Below are 13,445 nucleotides of genomic sequence, written 5' to 3'. Positions count from 1 at the left end.
GGGGAACTGAGCTTGCTTCCTAGGACTCTCATTGGAAGCTCACAACTGCCTATAACTTGTAGAGGACCAGCTCCCACATTTATTTACCCCAGGAACTCTTGAGGAATGAGGGCTAAGAGACTTAGTTAGAAATAGAGAGGAAGAGAAACAGAGAGAAAACACAGGATAGACTTGGGTGGGCCTGGATCCTTATCCAAATGGGCCTAGAACTTTATTCCAAAGGTCTATTTATAACAATGCCAAGGAGTGGAGCAAAAGACCTCCCCCTTGCTAGTTACAGTCGCCTGGCACCCAGGCCATGGTCCCATCAACCTCTTATGCAGTCCTGCTGGGTACAGCCACTAGGAAACCTAGTGGGCTCCAACAGTAACTCCTCTTTAGGGAGATGTGATTCCCTCTTCTGGTCTCTTTGAGCACTTGCATCCACATGCACACTCCCCCACACAGACATACACATCTACACATACTTTTAAAATAATTAAAAGAAATCTTAGCCTGCAAAGAATGAAAAAGATTTAAGAGACTAGCCAAATGCTGGGGCTGGGAATTTGGTTCTGTGACAGAGCGCTTGCTCAGCATGCACAAGACCCTAAGTTCAATACCCAGCACTGATAAGTAAGAATAGAAATAAAATTTTTTTAATGTTTTTTAAAGAGAGAGAGAGTATAGTCAAATGCATTGTGAGGATTTTGCTTGGGTCCTGCATTGTAAAAATAACTCAAAAGACATTCATGGAAAACTTGAATACTATGTCATATATTAAGAAACTGTACATATTTAGAAATTATTCATTGAAAAAGATACCTTTAATCCCAGCACTTGGGAGGCAGAGCCAGGCGGATCTCTGTGAGTTCAAGGCCAGCCTGGGCTACAGATCGAGTTCCAGGAAAGGTGCCAAAGCTACACAGAGAAACCCTGTCTCAAAAAACCAAGAAAAAGCCGGGCGGTGGTGGCGCACGCCTTTAATCCCAGCACTCGGGAGGCAGAGCCAGGCGGATCTCTGTGAGTTCGAGGCCAGCCTGGACTACCAAGTGAGTTCCAGGAGAGGCGCAAAGCTACACAGAGAAACCCTGTCTCGAAAAACCAAAAAAAAAAAAAAAAAAAAAAAAAAAAAAAAAAACCAAGAAAAAGATAACTTAATGATTTTTATGATATTCTTTTAAGTATGTCTTATTATTTAATGAAATGAAATTATTAACAGGTGAAATAATACTCAGATTATGATTTTCTTCAAAATAACCTAGGGAAGCAAAGAGGAATGTATGGATGGAACAAATTAGCCATGGAATAATAATTGTTAAATCTGAGTGGGTGGTGAACATTTCTTGTTCTTTCTACTTCCAAATTTTTTATTTTATATATTTGCACCAAAAATATTTGATTTTTGCCATTATTCCTGCTGGATATTTTTCATTGTAAAATTGTTCAGATGCCTCCTTGCATGAGAAAATTTTTATTACTCTCCCTACCCCAATGGAATTGTGTTCAAGACTATTCCTCTATTATCATAACAAATTACTCATTTATTCTCAAATATTTTCATTTCTTGGCCATAAGCAAAGACTGTATGTTCTTATTCATAACACCTTCCATAGAGTCTGGGGCCCAGTAAATTGTGATGAGTTGGCAATGCACCAAGATACCCATGACAGAGGGACTGGTTCCATTGTATTGAACCAAGTTTCCAGGCATGAATTGGGTCCTTTTCTGGAATGGGGGTTTTATTTATTTGCTTTCTTAGTTATTGAGACAGATTCTCATGTAGGCCAGGCGGGCCTCCAGCTTGTTATGAACCATGGCCAGCCTTGAACTCTTTCCTGATCTTCGTGACTCTGACTCCTACCCAGAATTGCAGGCAGGTACCTCCACGCCCAGGAGGAATTGTGTCCTTTACATTCCAGTGAGACTGTGTGTAAGTGCATGTGAAGGCCCTGCAGGAGTCCTCAGGTAGAAGCAGGGAGTGAAGTTGTTTCATGATTGACTGAGTACTTCCTGTCCTCGCCATCAGGAGCTGTACTGTGACCTTTGCCACCTCTGTGTGACTTGCCCTGCCTTCCTCACAGGATTGTTCTGACTCAAAGAAGATACATTCAGTGTTGGTATGTGGAAGGCCTTTTTAAATGGGAAAGTATAAAGTTGGACGTGTAATGGTCTTTCTTCTTCCAGGGCACAACAGACCACATTTTAGCTTCTGGAAAGACTAACTTGGTGAAATGGTTCAGGAAGTAAAGCCTGTTTGGGGCAATTTTATAGACATTTTTCTGTTAAAAAATACAAAAAAATAATTTTCATAATCAAGCTTACATGTAGCTACAGAATGTAATATACATGTTGTTTGCTTGCACCATCCATACATAAATAATGTATGTATTCACATGTACACTTAATATGGCGATTGGTGTTGTGCTAAGAGCTGTTGATGAAGGAAAGTGATAAACCATGCTCCCAGAGCCTGTCCTCACAGTCTGCCCAATTCTTGGCTCTTTTAAGTCTTTACATCTGATTCTTCATCTCTACAAGCATGTCACTCACACTATTCATTCTTCTGACTGACTGACTTGTTATCTATATTCTTCTATAATGATTGATTTTCTAATTAAGAATTGAATGTGCATTTTTTATGTTCATTTACTTATATTCTTTTTTATTTAAATTTTCTCATTTTACATACCAACCACTGTTCATCCCCTCCTCCCCCCATCCAACCCCCCGAACGTGCATTATTTTTATTGTTGAGCCATGATATTCATGTAGGCCAGATTGGCTTCAAACTAGCAATATAGCAAAGGATAACTCTGAACTTCTGATTCTCTTGGCTCCTCCATCTCTGCAGAGCTGGAATTAGAGGCTTGTGTCAACTCTCCCAGTTTATGTGATTTTAATTGGTGTTAGGCACCTATACAAACTGAGCTATGTACCTAGCCCAGTCAACCATGTATTTCCCCGTTTTAGTAAAGGCAAACCTTGTTTATTATTTTAGCTAGGGTCAAAGCTTCAGGCATCAAAATTGCAAGTGTTTCAGAACAATCCATTAAGTTGTGCATTTGTTTTATGTAGTTTTGTTTAACAATTTTTAAATTCTGTTTAACAATCTGTTTAAAAAAATAAATGAAAACTCTTCTCTCAAAACTCATACAGCTTGGGCTGAGCGAAAAGGAGCTTGCAGGTGCGGGCCACCGCGAGGCGTGGAGACGGTAGTCTGGGTCACACAGCCTCCCAGAAGGGCAAGACAGCTAACGAAGAGGACCGTAAAAAGGGCAATAAAAACAATGACGGCCGTCATAAAATGCATACTTTTAGCATGAAACTCCTTCGCCAAACAGTACGAACCGCCGTCCCCGTTATACAAAGCAGTGCACAGCGGCAGCCGCAGCGGCTCTCCCGGTGCCCCTCAGGGACCCCTTTCAGGGGAGGGGGGGTTGGGGGAGGAACCAGGCGCGGCCAGGTGGGCGGGGCTGGTGGGCGGGGCTGAGGCGCTGGCGGGTGGCTGGGCGGCTGGGCGGCTGGGCGGGGCGCGCTCAGGCCTCGGCTCCTCACGCGCGGCGAAAGCGGCCCAGACCCCGCGCAGCGGGAAGCCGGGGCGGTGTGTGGCGTGGCGCTCGAGAGCCGAGGCAGCCGCTGGAGGAGGAGGAGGAGGAGGAGGAGGAGCGGCGGGCACTGAGGTAGGCGCACCGACGCGGGGCGCTAGGTCAGCTCTGCTTCTGAGCCCCCGGCCCGCCGCGGGCTGGCGAGGCCGAGGGGCGGCGCGCGGAGACCGGGGCGGGCGGGGCCGGGGGCGGGGACTGGCCTGGCCGCAGGGGCCGCGCGCGCTGAAGGGACTCCCGGCGGAGCGCAGGCACGGCGGAGGACTCCCGGGGCTGGCGGCAAAGGAGAACGCTGGCCGGGGTGCCCCGCGGAGGAGCCCGGGGTCGGGGGGGGGGGGCGGATGGCCGGCGCCTCCCACCTCGCGGGACGCTCGGGCCGGGAACTCGTTAACAGGAAAGCTTGGCAGAGCAGCAAATGCCAAGGTTCTGGAAGAACTGAGAGTCACGTCGTTCCGCGCTGAGGCTTTATTTTCCTTCCCCGCCCCCTGGCCGCCTTCGGCCAGACTTGGCCAAAGAAGGATGTGTCACCAGTTCGGGGCTGCGGGAGGGATCCCGGCCACCCTGGGAACAGGGGCACCTGAAACAAAGGTAGAGGGCGGCCGAGTGGCTGAGCTGCAAGGGCCTCGGCGGCTCCCACGGTCTGCCGGCCCGGCGGCCGCCTCCGAGGGGCGTTCTCCTTGGGGACCACTCGATGGAAACCAGCTGGCTGGGCTTGGCGTTGATGTTGCATCGGAACTGTGTTGTGCTCACATTATTTCCATTCCTCCCACTCTGATAAAGCCTAAGGAAATTTTATCCCACTCGATGCTCTGCAAATGCGGAGGGGGGAGACAAATTGCTGTTTGTAAATTATAAGGTATTTTCTTTGTAGAAACTAGTTTGAAAACAGAATAAATGCTTTCACACGCAAGTGAAGGGAATGATTTGTAGTGCCTTTCAAAATCTGAGAAGAGTTCCTCCTCAGATCTTCATTTATGTACAGAACGTCCCCGGCTTCTCTGGTGCCAGGCATTTTTCTTTGTTCTTCGTTAGTGTCTGGCCTCAGTTTCTTGTAAACAGAGCATCAAGCACAGAGACCCTAAAAATTGCCATACTAGGTCAGAGCATGGGCGTCCAGCTAAGCAGGCAGCAGACTCGTGTTGTAGTAAAACACAGGGTTTTTTCCTTTGCACTGTAAAAAATTATCTCAATTTCTTTCACTGGTCTCCATTACTGAAAGCTTTAAAAAAAATCTACAGATGGCTTCTGATTTGCACTCGATTTATTCACGTTTATTGCATTCAAAAGGCTCTCTGGTCGTTTCTGACAGACTTATGTCAGGAGATACTTGGTGGGGGGGGCGGGGGCGGGACTTGGATCTTTTACTCAACCTGAAAGCGCAGATCAGGAATACAAAGTTTTGGTATATTTTGTTTTTTAATAGAAAGCTTTGGGAAAGCCTTTACAGAGCCAACGTAGTTGTTGGATTTAATGATAGCTTTATACACTAACAACCTGAATATTAAGCAGTTAATGCTTTACTTTCATGTGCAAGATTTGCATATGTTAAAATGTCACTATGCTTGACATTCTACATAGTGAAGGACTGTCTGACTTTATCTTGGTCTGGATTCATCTGGCCTTAAGTTTCAGCTGAAACCAAGTATCCTGAGAGAAAGGAAGTTTTGCTTGAGCAGGAAGAGAATAAAGGGGTTGGGCAGTTACGGAGTACAGGATATTTGAAGGTGATAAACTCCTCAGCGACTCATTTCTGATCAGTATAGTTCCAGTTGATCTGGCCTCTGTCAGTTCAACAAGTAACTCAAGCTTTACATCTCTGAAACTCTTCTTGAGATCCTTCCGATTCACACACACACACACACACACACACACCAAAAGTAACAACAAAACCCCACCAGAGCAAGAAGTAGAATTGACTAACCTTTTGAGTATCGCCTCTCTATCAGGGTTTCTCATACGTGGTACTATTGACATTTTAGGTCAGATTAATACTTTGTTGTAGAGGGCTATCCTGTGCAGTAGAGGATGGTTAGCCAAGTTCCTGACTTAGAGTCCTAGCTATTAGTATAGTACCACACACATACTTAATAACAATCCAAAATGCTTCTAGACCAGTGGTGACTCTTTAATACAATTTCTCATGTTGTGATGACCCCCAGCCATAAAATTATTTCATTGCTACTTTATAACTGTAATTTTGCTACAGATGTGAATGGTAATTCCTGTGTTCTCCCATGTTCTTAGGCAACCCCTCTGAAAGGGTCATTTGGCCCCCAAGTTGAGAACCGTTATTCTAAACATTGCCAGGTATCCCCCGAGAAGGGCCAAATTATCCATAGTTGAAAACTACTGTTGTAAACTAGCTGTTGCCTTAATCCCAGGACACTGCTGTTGTATAACATTATTTTAAGGTATGTTACTTTTGTTTATGTTGATTTGTTTAACTCTGTGAAGCTGTGTTACTGTGCCTGTCTAGAACAACTGATGGTCTAATAAAGAACTGAACAGCCAATAGCAAGGCAGGAGAAAGGATAGGTTGAGCTGGCAGGCAGGGAGGATAAATAGAAAAAGAGCTCTAGGAGCGAGGGAAGGAGGACATCCGGGGCCAGCCACCCAGGTACACAACCAGCAACAGAGTAAGAAAGAACAGTATACAGAAATAGAGAAAGGTAAAAGCCCAGAGGCAAAAGATGGACAAGATAATTTAAGAAAAGCTGGCAAGAAACAAGCCAAGCTAAGGCCAGGCATTCATAATTAAGAATAAACCTCTGTGTGTGGTTTATTTGGGATCTGGGTGGCAGACCCCCCAAAGGAGCAAAACCAAACAACACAGTGCATTGCCCTTGTTTGCTGATATGTTGCCTTTGCTTTCCTAAGTAAGGGCAAGAGAAGTCATTTATTTCATATGGGACAACCTAATTTGCCAACTGGATGGTAGGTTAGGTCTAGGAAAACAAAGGTAAAAGCAACTGGTATGCTATATGCATTTCTGGTTCGTATAGTCTAAAGAGGTAACTGGTGTAAACATGTGTAATTAAACAGTTATCTCATTATAGCTGTGTTAAATTCTAAGAGAAGTTCAGGTTTCCCTGAGTATCTAAAATGTTACCCTTAACCTAGTCTGGAAATTGAGGAATGTTTCTTTAGGGGAAGTAACATTTGAGATGGACTCAGAAGGATAAACATGAAATTGCTAAGTAAAGCTTGGGGAACAGTGTTCTACACAGAAAGAACTGGAGACCCTGAGACAGAAAAGAATAGTTTTTCCTTGGGAGACCAGAAGCTAGTGTGGCTGGAACTTGAAGAGTTAGGGGGGCAGAATGATATAAAATAAGTAGGAAAGTAAGCGGAAGCTACCTGCTACTAATTGATTTCTCAGTCCAGCCTACCACTAGAATCATGCAAGGACTTAAATCAGTGTTGGGACCCTTCTCCAGGCCCATGAATCACAATATCTTCTTCCAACCACTATTTCCCCTATGCCTTCTGAATAACCACTGGTAATAGTTTTGTTTACCATTGTGGACTTTTTTTTTTTGATAGGCATCCTGTTTACACAAATGGTAACACACTGTGCTCTGTTCTTTTAACAGTCCCTTGGGAATTTACCCATTTTGATGTATATGTCCTTTATTTTTGAATGATTATATAGTATTTCTTTGTATGGCTACATTAAAGATTACTCAGCCATTCTCCTATTGATGGGTATGTAAATGTTTCCAGTTTATTATAAAGAGCACTATAAATATGCCAGTTCACATGTGTATGGGTGTATTTGTGGAATAAATTGATAGAAATGAGATTACTGGACCAAATATGTTTGTGAAAGATCATCATATGGAAAAAATGATTTGAACAAGGTAGCTAAGATATTAAAAAAAATGGTAACTAGGACTAGGATGATAGCAATGGAGCTAGAAAGAAGAACATGTGTATATGAAATGTACTTAAGAGGCATGGTTGATAGGATTTAGAACAACAATTCTCACCTGTAGGTCAAAAACCCCCTAGAGGTCACATACCAGATATCCTGAATATCAGATACTTACATTACTATTAGTAACAGTAGCAAAATTACGTTTATGAAATAACAATGAAATCATGTTATGGTTGGGAGTCACTACGACATGAGGAACTATACTTGGAGGGTCACAGCATTAGGAAGGTTGAGAACCACTGGTTTAGAAGAAGATAACGGCACAAATGTTGAGGGTAGAAAAATAACTTCCTAGAATGAATTCCAGAGCACTAGGTTGCCCCAAAATGTGAATAGTGGAGTTTTTACCTGAAATAGAGAATATCATAAGGATAGTTTTGAGGTGGATTTAAATCATAGTTCACATGTGTATGAAGGCACTTGACAGTTCAGAACCCATAGGGGGAAAAAGCATAGAACTGGAGGCACAATTTTTTAGGCTTAAGTTGAAGTGTATGGGTGAAATTATTCATTGCAGAGGTCGCAAACCAATAGCCCAACATAGAATCTAGCTTACAGATGTTTTAGTTTGTCCATGAGGTAGTTTCATCATTAATTCTGCTTAAGTTGCCAATATTTTTAAATCTGAAGATTTTTAGAGAGAAAATGAATGGCACACTACACTCTTTCTTGTATGGCAACAGTGATCAGAGGTTAAGTCACAGCTGATCCCAGTCAGCCACTCCCTAAAATTTATGCCTGGCCTGCTTTGCCTCTGCTTCCGTATTTTGTGAGTGAGTGTGTGTGCACATGTGGAAGTCAAAAGATAACTTTCAGGAGTTGGGTGTCTCCTTGTTGATGCAGGATCTTTGTTTTCCCTGTGCTGCCACCTCTAGGCTTGGTGGCCCATGAGCTTTCTGGTTATTTTTCCTGTCTCCATCTCCCATCTGACTGAGGAGTGCTGGCATTGCAGATACATGTAGATGCACCACATAGTTCTGAGGGTCAAACTCAGGCTTGTAGTACAGGTGCTTCTACCAGCTGGCCAACTTGCTGACCTAATTCTGTGTGCTTTTGAATGTATAATCTCTGGTCAAGGGAGAGTATTGGAAAACACTGAATTATTTTTAAAAAAAAATACCAATGCTAGGGTTGGGGAGATAGCTGCACAAGTGTGAGGACCTGGATTGTAATCTCCAGTGTCCATGTAAAAATCTCTGCATGGCAGTACAGTCACTGGTAATTCCAGTGCTTTGACAGAAACAGGAGAGTCACTGGAGTTTGCTGGCCACTAGCCTGGCTCCAAGTTTAGTGAGAGACCCTGTTGATCTTCTGTGGGTCAACATGGATGCACACACCATCATGCATATGTGCACATGTGCCACATATACACCCCTGCACACATTTGCACACACACATACACTTGAAAAAATAATAATGCTGAGGTCCATCTAAGAAATTTCTGTTTCTATTTATTTGATCTGAATTGCAGTGGTGGGTTTGTTTGTTTTGTGTGCTTGTGTTGTATGTGTGGTGGTGGTGCTGGTAATTTAGTTTTCTAGTTGGGGATCTAGCTAGGTAGCTCTGGATGGCCAGGTACTTGCTGTTGAAGCACTAGATAGCCTCTGAGTAACATTGCTCATTCTGCTCAACCTCTATAGTGCTGGCAGCCTTGTCTAAATGCTCCTCAGATGATTCTACTGACTAGTGGAAGAAGAGCCACTGACCCAAGATTAGCAACAGAAGAGGGCCCAGAGCTAGTTTGGGGCTGGTTTTTTTTTTTTCCCCGTTTGTTTTTTAGAATAAGATAATGAGAAGTAAATAGAGGGGTACCATGAGGTGGCACCTTGCTTGATGTTAGGTATGTGACAACTGAATGCATACTATGGAGTTTTTAGTTAAATGAGGCAGAAAAAGTTTTGTTTGTGTATAGGCAAGCACACTGTACTTAAATGTGATATTTAAAGGGTTTTAAAAATAAACCATACTTTGAAGCTGGAGAGAGATCACTCAGCACCCATATACCCATTCACAATTATCTATGACGCTAGCTAGTTCCAAGGGATCCAGTGCCCTCTTCTGGCCTCCACAGGCATCAGCACACATGGTACACACACACACATTCAGCAAAATACCCATACACATAAAACAATAAATGAACAAATTATTTTAAAATAGTAACCCATACTTGATTTTTGCTTTATATGTTTTCTTTAAAATCTAATCTAATTGTAGTAGCTAGGTGGTGGTGGCACACACATGTAATCCAGCACTCGGGAGGCAGAGGCAGGCGTATCTCTGTAAGTTTGAGGCCAGCTTGGTCTACAAAGTGAGTTCTAGGACAACCATAGCTGTTATACAGAGAAACCATATCTCAAAAAAAAAATCTAATTGTAGTTTGGGTATGCCACAAAGGCAATCATCAAGCACTTAGGTGGGCTGAAAATAATCTATTGAATTTCAGAAGATGGGAATCTTTGATCTCAGCAAGAGCCATTCTAGAATGGAAAAGGTAGAAACCAAATTGAAATAAGTAGACTGTGGTGATATATTATGTACCTAATAAACTTGCCTGAGGATCAGAGGTCAGAGCCAGCCACTAGAGTAGACATAGAGGTCAGGCAGTGGTGGCACACACCTTTAATCCTATCACTCGGGAGGCAGAGATCCGTCTGGATCGCTGTGAGTTCAAAGTCACACTGGAAACAGCCAGGCAGTGGTGGCACACACTTTTAATCCCAGTACTGGGAAGCACACATGCCTTTAATCCCAGGAAGTGATGTCTGAGCAGAGGAAGGTATATAAGGTGTGAGGAAACAGGAACTCTCTCTTTTTAGGCAGAGGATTTTGCAGAGTTAAGAACTAGTGGCTGGCTGCTCTGCTTCTCTGATCTTTCAGCTTTCACCCTGATATCTGGCTCTGGGTTTGTTTTTTTTTATTAAACCATGTAAGATTTGAACAACAGTAGACCATAAGAAAATAGTGAATGTTCAAAATAATGTGTGTTTCAGTGCAACGTGGATTGATCCCAGAGCTTTGTACATGCTAGGCAAGTGCTCTACCACTGTGCTGTATTTCCAACATAGATTGAACAAGATTTTAAAAAGATTATCTAAAAAGCTGTCATGGTAAGGGAGGGGCTGGTATCTATGGCTTCGTAGCAGATACTCAGTGTGTTGAGTACCCAAACGCTTCTCACTTCTCAGGGAGGTCGCTAGATAGTACTTGATTACTTATCTTCCCCATTGTAGAGGGATTTTGCTTGCATTTGTTTTGAAGACTGCTTTTTGCTGACTAGGACCTGAATTTTTCTAGGACCCTGAATACTCCTGAAGGACTTGATTTAGATGTTAGTAATTTGGCCACAAGTCTCTGGCTTATCTAGAAAGCCGTAGTTTCTAAAGACCAGTAGTGATCTGGGCTCCAGTAACCCTTACATCATCCTTCCATTCAAGTGATGAACAAAAACCAGATTGTTGGCATATTGAAAATGGGAGTATTTGGCTGTGCTAGGAAATGTGTATTTGTCAGATTCCCAGGAGTAGTTTTGCAGTATTTTTTTCCAGTTAACTTGATATTAGAACTTGATTTTTCCAGTTATATACATGTAAAATTTTTCATACTTTGAAATCATTATCATTGGTGGGGTGGCTATAAATTGGAGGTATATGCCCTCATTGAGGTCAGAGAGAAAGAGCACTGAACAAACTTTGGTATCAAAAAGATTATGTATAAACTGGGCATGATCCTGCATGCCTTTGATCCCAGTACTTGGGAGAGAGAGGCAGATGGATCTTTGTGATTTCAAGGCCAACCTGGTCTACATAGCCAGTTCCAAGACAGCCAGGATTGCAAATGAGACTCTGTCCAGCAAGAAAGAAAGAATGGGGGTGGGAGAGAATGTATAAATGTTGTTACCTTGAATACTCAGAGTCGCTATTTAGGATGGGTTGTCATGCAGATGGATACACCCATCTGTTTCTTCTTCATTGATGACCTTAACCTGGCATGGGAGGTTTTAAAGGTCAGTTTTGCAGTCTTCACAAAATAACAGAAAACACTGAAGGTGGGAAATGTCAAAGATTATTATTGAAAAATGGTGTTTATTAATTGAAAGCATAAACTTTATTGCTATACTCTTTTGCACATAGAAATAATATCTTATAGGGATGAGAGCCCACAGATATCATAAACGTATCAGTTAGGTGGATAAGTGGAGTGTGTGTGTGTGTGTGTGTGTGTGTGTGTGTGTGTGTGTGTGTGTATACCATATAGTATATATAAATACTATATAAAGGATGACTTTGTAATACAAATAGCAAACATAGCTTGAAGATTATTTGTACCAAGAGTCTATTATTAGAAAATAATTTTATTTAGAAGTTTGTATGTACTTCAGCAGCAGTGAGAATTCTCACATAAAAACAATGGTTAGGTACCATACCTGAAGGGTGAAAAGCCATTGCTGATGCAGTTCAGAGCTCCTTTGGTGTGTGGAAGAGCACAGATGACTGAATGGGCTGAGGCCTTAGACTAAGTTCTTAGATACAAGGCCTGAGTTTGTTGAGTGTAAGCTGTGTAATTTTTTTAAATTGAGGTGAAATTATTCTTAACGGGCAGTTTTTAATAAATTTAGAGTTTGTAAATATCACATATAATTTTCAAATATTTTCACCACCCCAAAAGAAACTCTATATTCCAGTAGGCAGTCATTTTCCATTCCTTTCTTTCCAAATTCCTAGCAACAACCATTTTGCTTTCTGTCCCTATTTACCTGTCCCAAACATTTCATAGAAGCCTGTCGTGTGTGTGTGTGTGTGTGTGTGTGTGTGTGTGTGTGTGTGTTCTCTCTTTCAGTATAATGTTTACAAGACTCATTGCATATCATAGTATTTTTCAGTACTGCATTTCTTTTTTTGAATTATGAATATATCACATTTTGTTTTCATCAGTTGATGGCATTTGGGTCGTTTGTACTTTTGGATCTTCTAAACTATGCTGTTAAAAGGATTTACTTACAAGTTTTGCTTAATACTTGTTTTCAGTTCATTGGTATATAAAGGTAGAGTAAAATTGCTGGGTTATATGATAATTCTTTTATTGAAAGTGTTTGTTTTGCGGTATCTGGGATTATCTTGAGGAGCTGGTGCATGCTAGGCAATAACTCTATATAAATTACATTCTCAGCCTTTAAGTTTTTTAAGGAAAAACTGCCACAGCAGTGGCCCAGCAGTATTTTATGTTGCTACTATCAGTCTTTGAAAATTCCCTGAATCCTCACCAACACTTGTTATTTCCTGGGTTGGTTTCTTTGTTGTGAGCAGTGGTAGTTCTGTTGTTGTTGTCATTGTTTTTTAATTGTAGACATCTGCCCTAGTGGATATGAAGTAGTATCTCATTGTGGCTTTGATTTGCAGTTCCATAATGACTTGATGATATTTAACACCTTTCATATATTTCTTGGCTGTTTGGTATTTTCTTTTAAAAATTTTCTATTGAAAAATTTCTTTTGCCCATTTTTAAATTGTGTTGCCTTTTTGTTGTCGAGTTGTAACAATTGATTGTAGGAGCCTGGGGAGATGGCTAAGTGGTTAAAACACTTGCAGTGGAAGAACCCTAGTATTCCCTATAAGTGCTGGGTGGGTGTGGCAGTTTACTTATAAGTGTAGCCTTAGAAAGTGGAGACAGGAGCCCCAGAACAAGCTGGTTATGAAGACCGACTACACTGATGAGCTCTGAGTTTGAGTAAGAGATCCTATCTCAAAAGAATGGCGTGGGGAGCTGGAGAGACGGCTCAGTGGTTAAGAGTGCTTACTGCTCTTGCAGAGGACCAGGTTCAGTTCCCAGGATCTACATGGTGGCTCACAACCACCTGTAACTTTAGCCCTCTTCTGACCTTCTCAGGCTTTTGCAGGCATGAAGTGTGCATAAACTCATTCAGACAA

General features: G+C 42.2%; 1 protein-coding gene across 2 annotated transcripts in view; it reads left to right on the top strand.

Moving 5' to 3' along the window:
* Positions 1-3,501: 3,501 nt before the first annotated feature.
* Positions 3,502-13,445, top strand: part of Ppp2r3a (protein phosphatase 2 regulatory subunit B''alpha) — a 152,140-nt gene continuing 142,196 nt past the window's right edge. The window contains exon 1 of one of the 2 annotated variants that reach the window (XM_052718279.1): positions 3,502-3,662. The gene's annotated coding sequence lies outside the window, so the exon portion shown is untranslated. Of the gene's footprint in view, positions 3,663-4,332; positions 4,441-13,445 lie in introns of those variants that run through there. The other variant, XM_052718295.1, reaches the window with a different exon arrangement.

The sequence above is a fragment of the Peromyscus californicus genome, unplaced genomic scaffold (assembly GCF_007827085.1).
Source record: "Peromyscus californicus insignis strain IS unplaced genomic scaffold, ASM782708v3 Scaffold_11__1_contigs__length_118956290, whole genome shotgun sequence".
Classification (NCBI taxonomy): Eukaryota; Metazoa; Chordata; class Mammalia; order Rodentia; family Cricetidae; genus Peromyscus; species Peromyscus californicus.
This window is presented reverse-complemented; position numbering and strand designations above follow the sequence as displayed.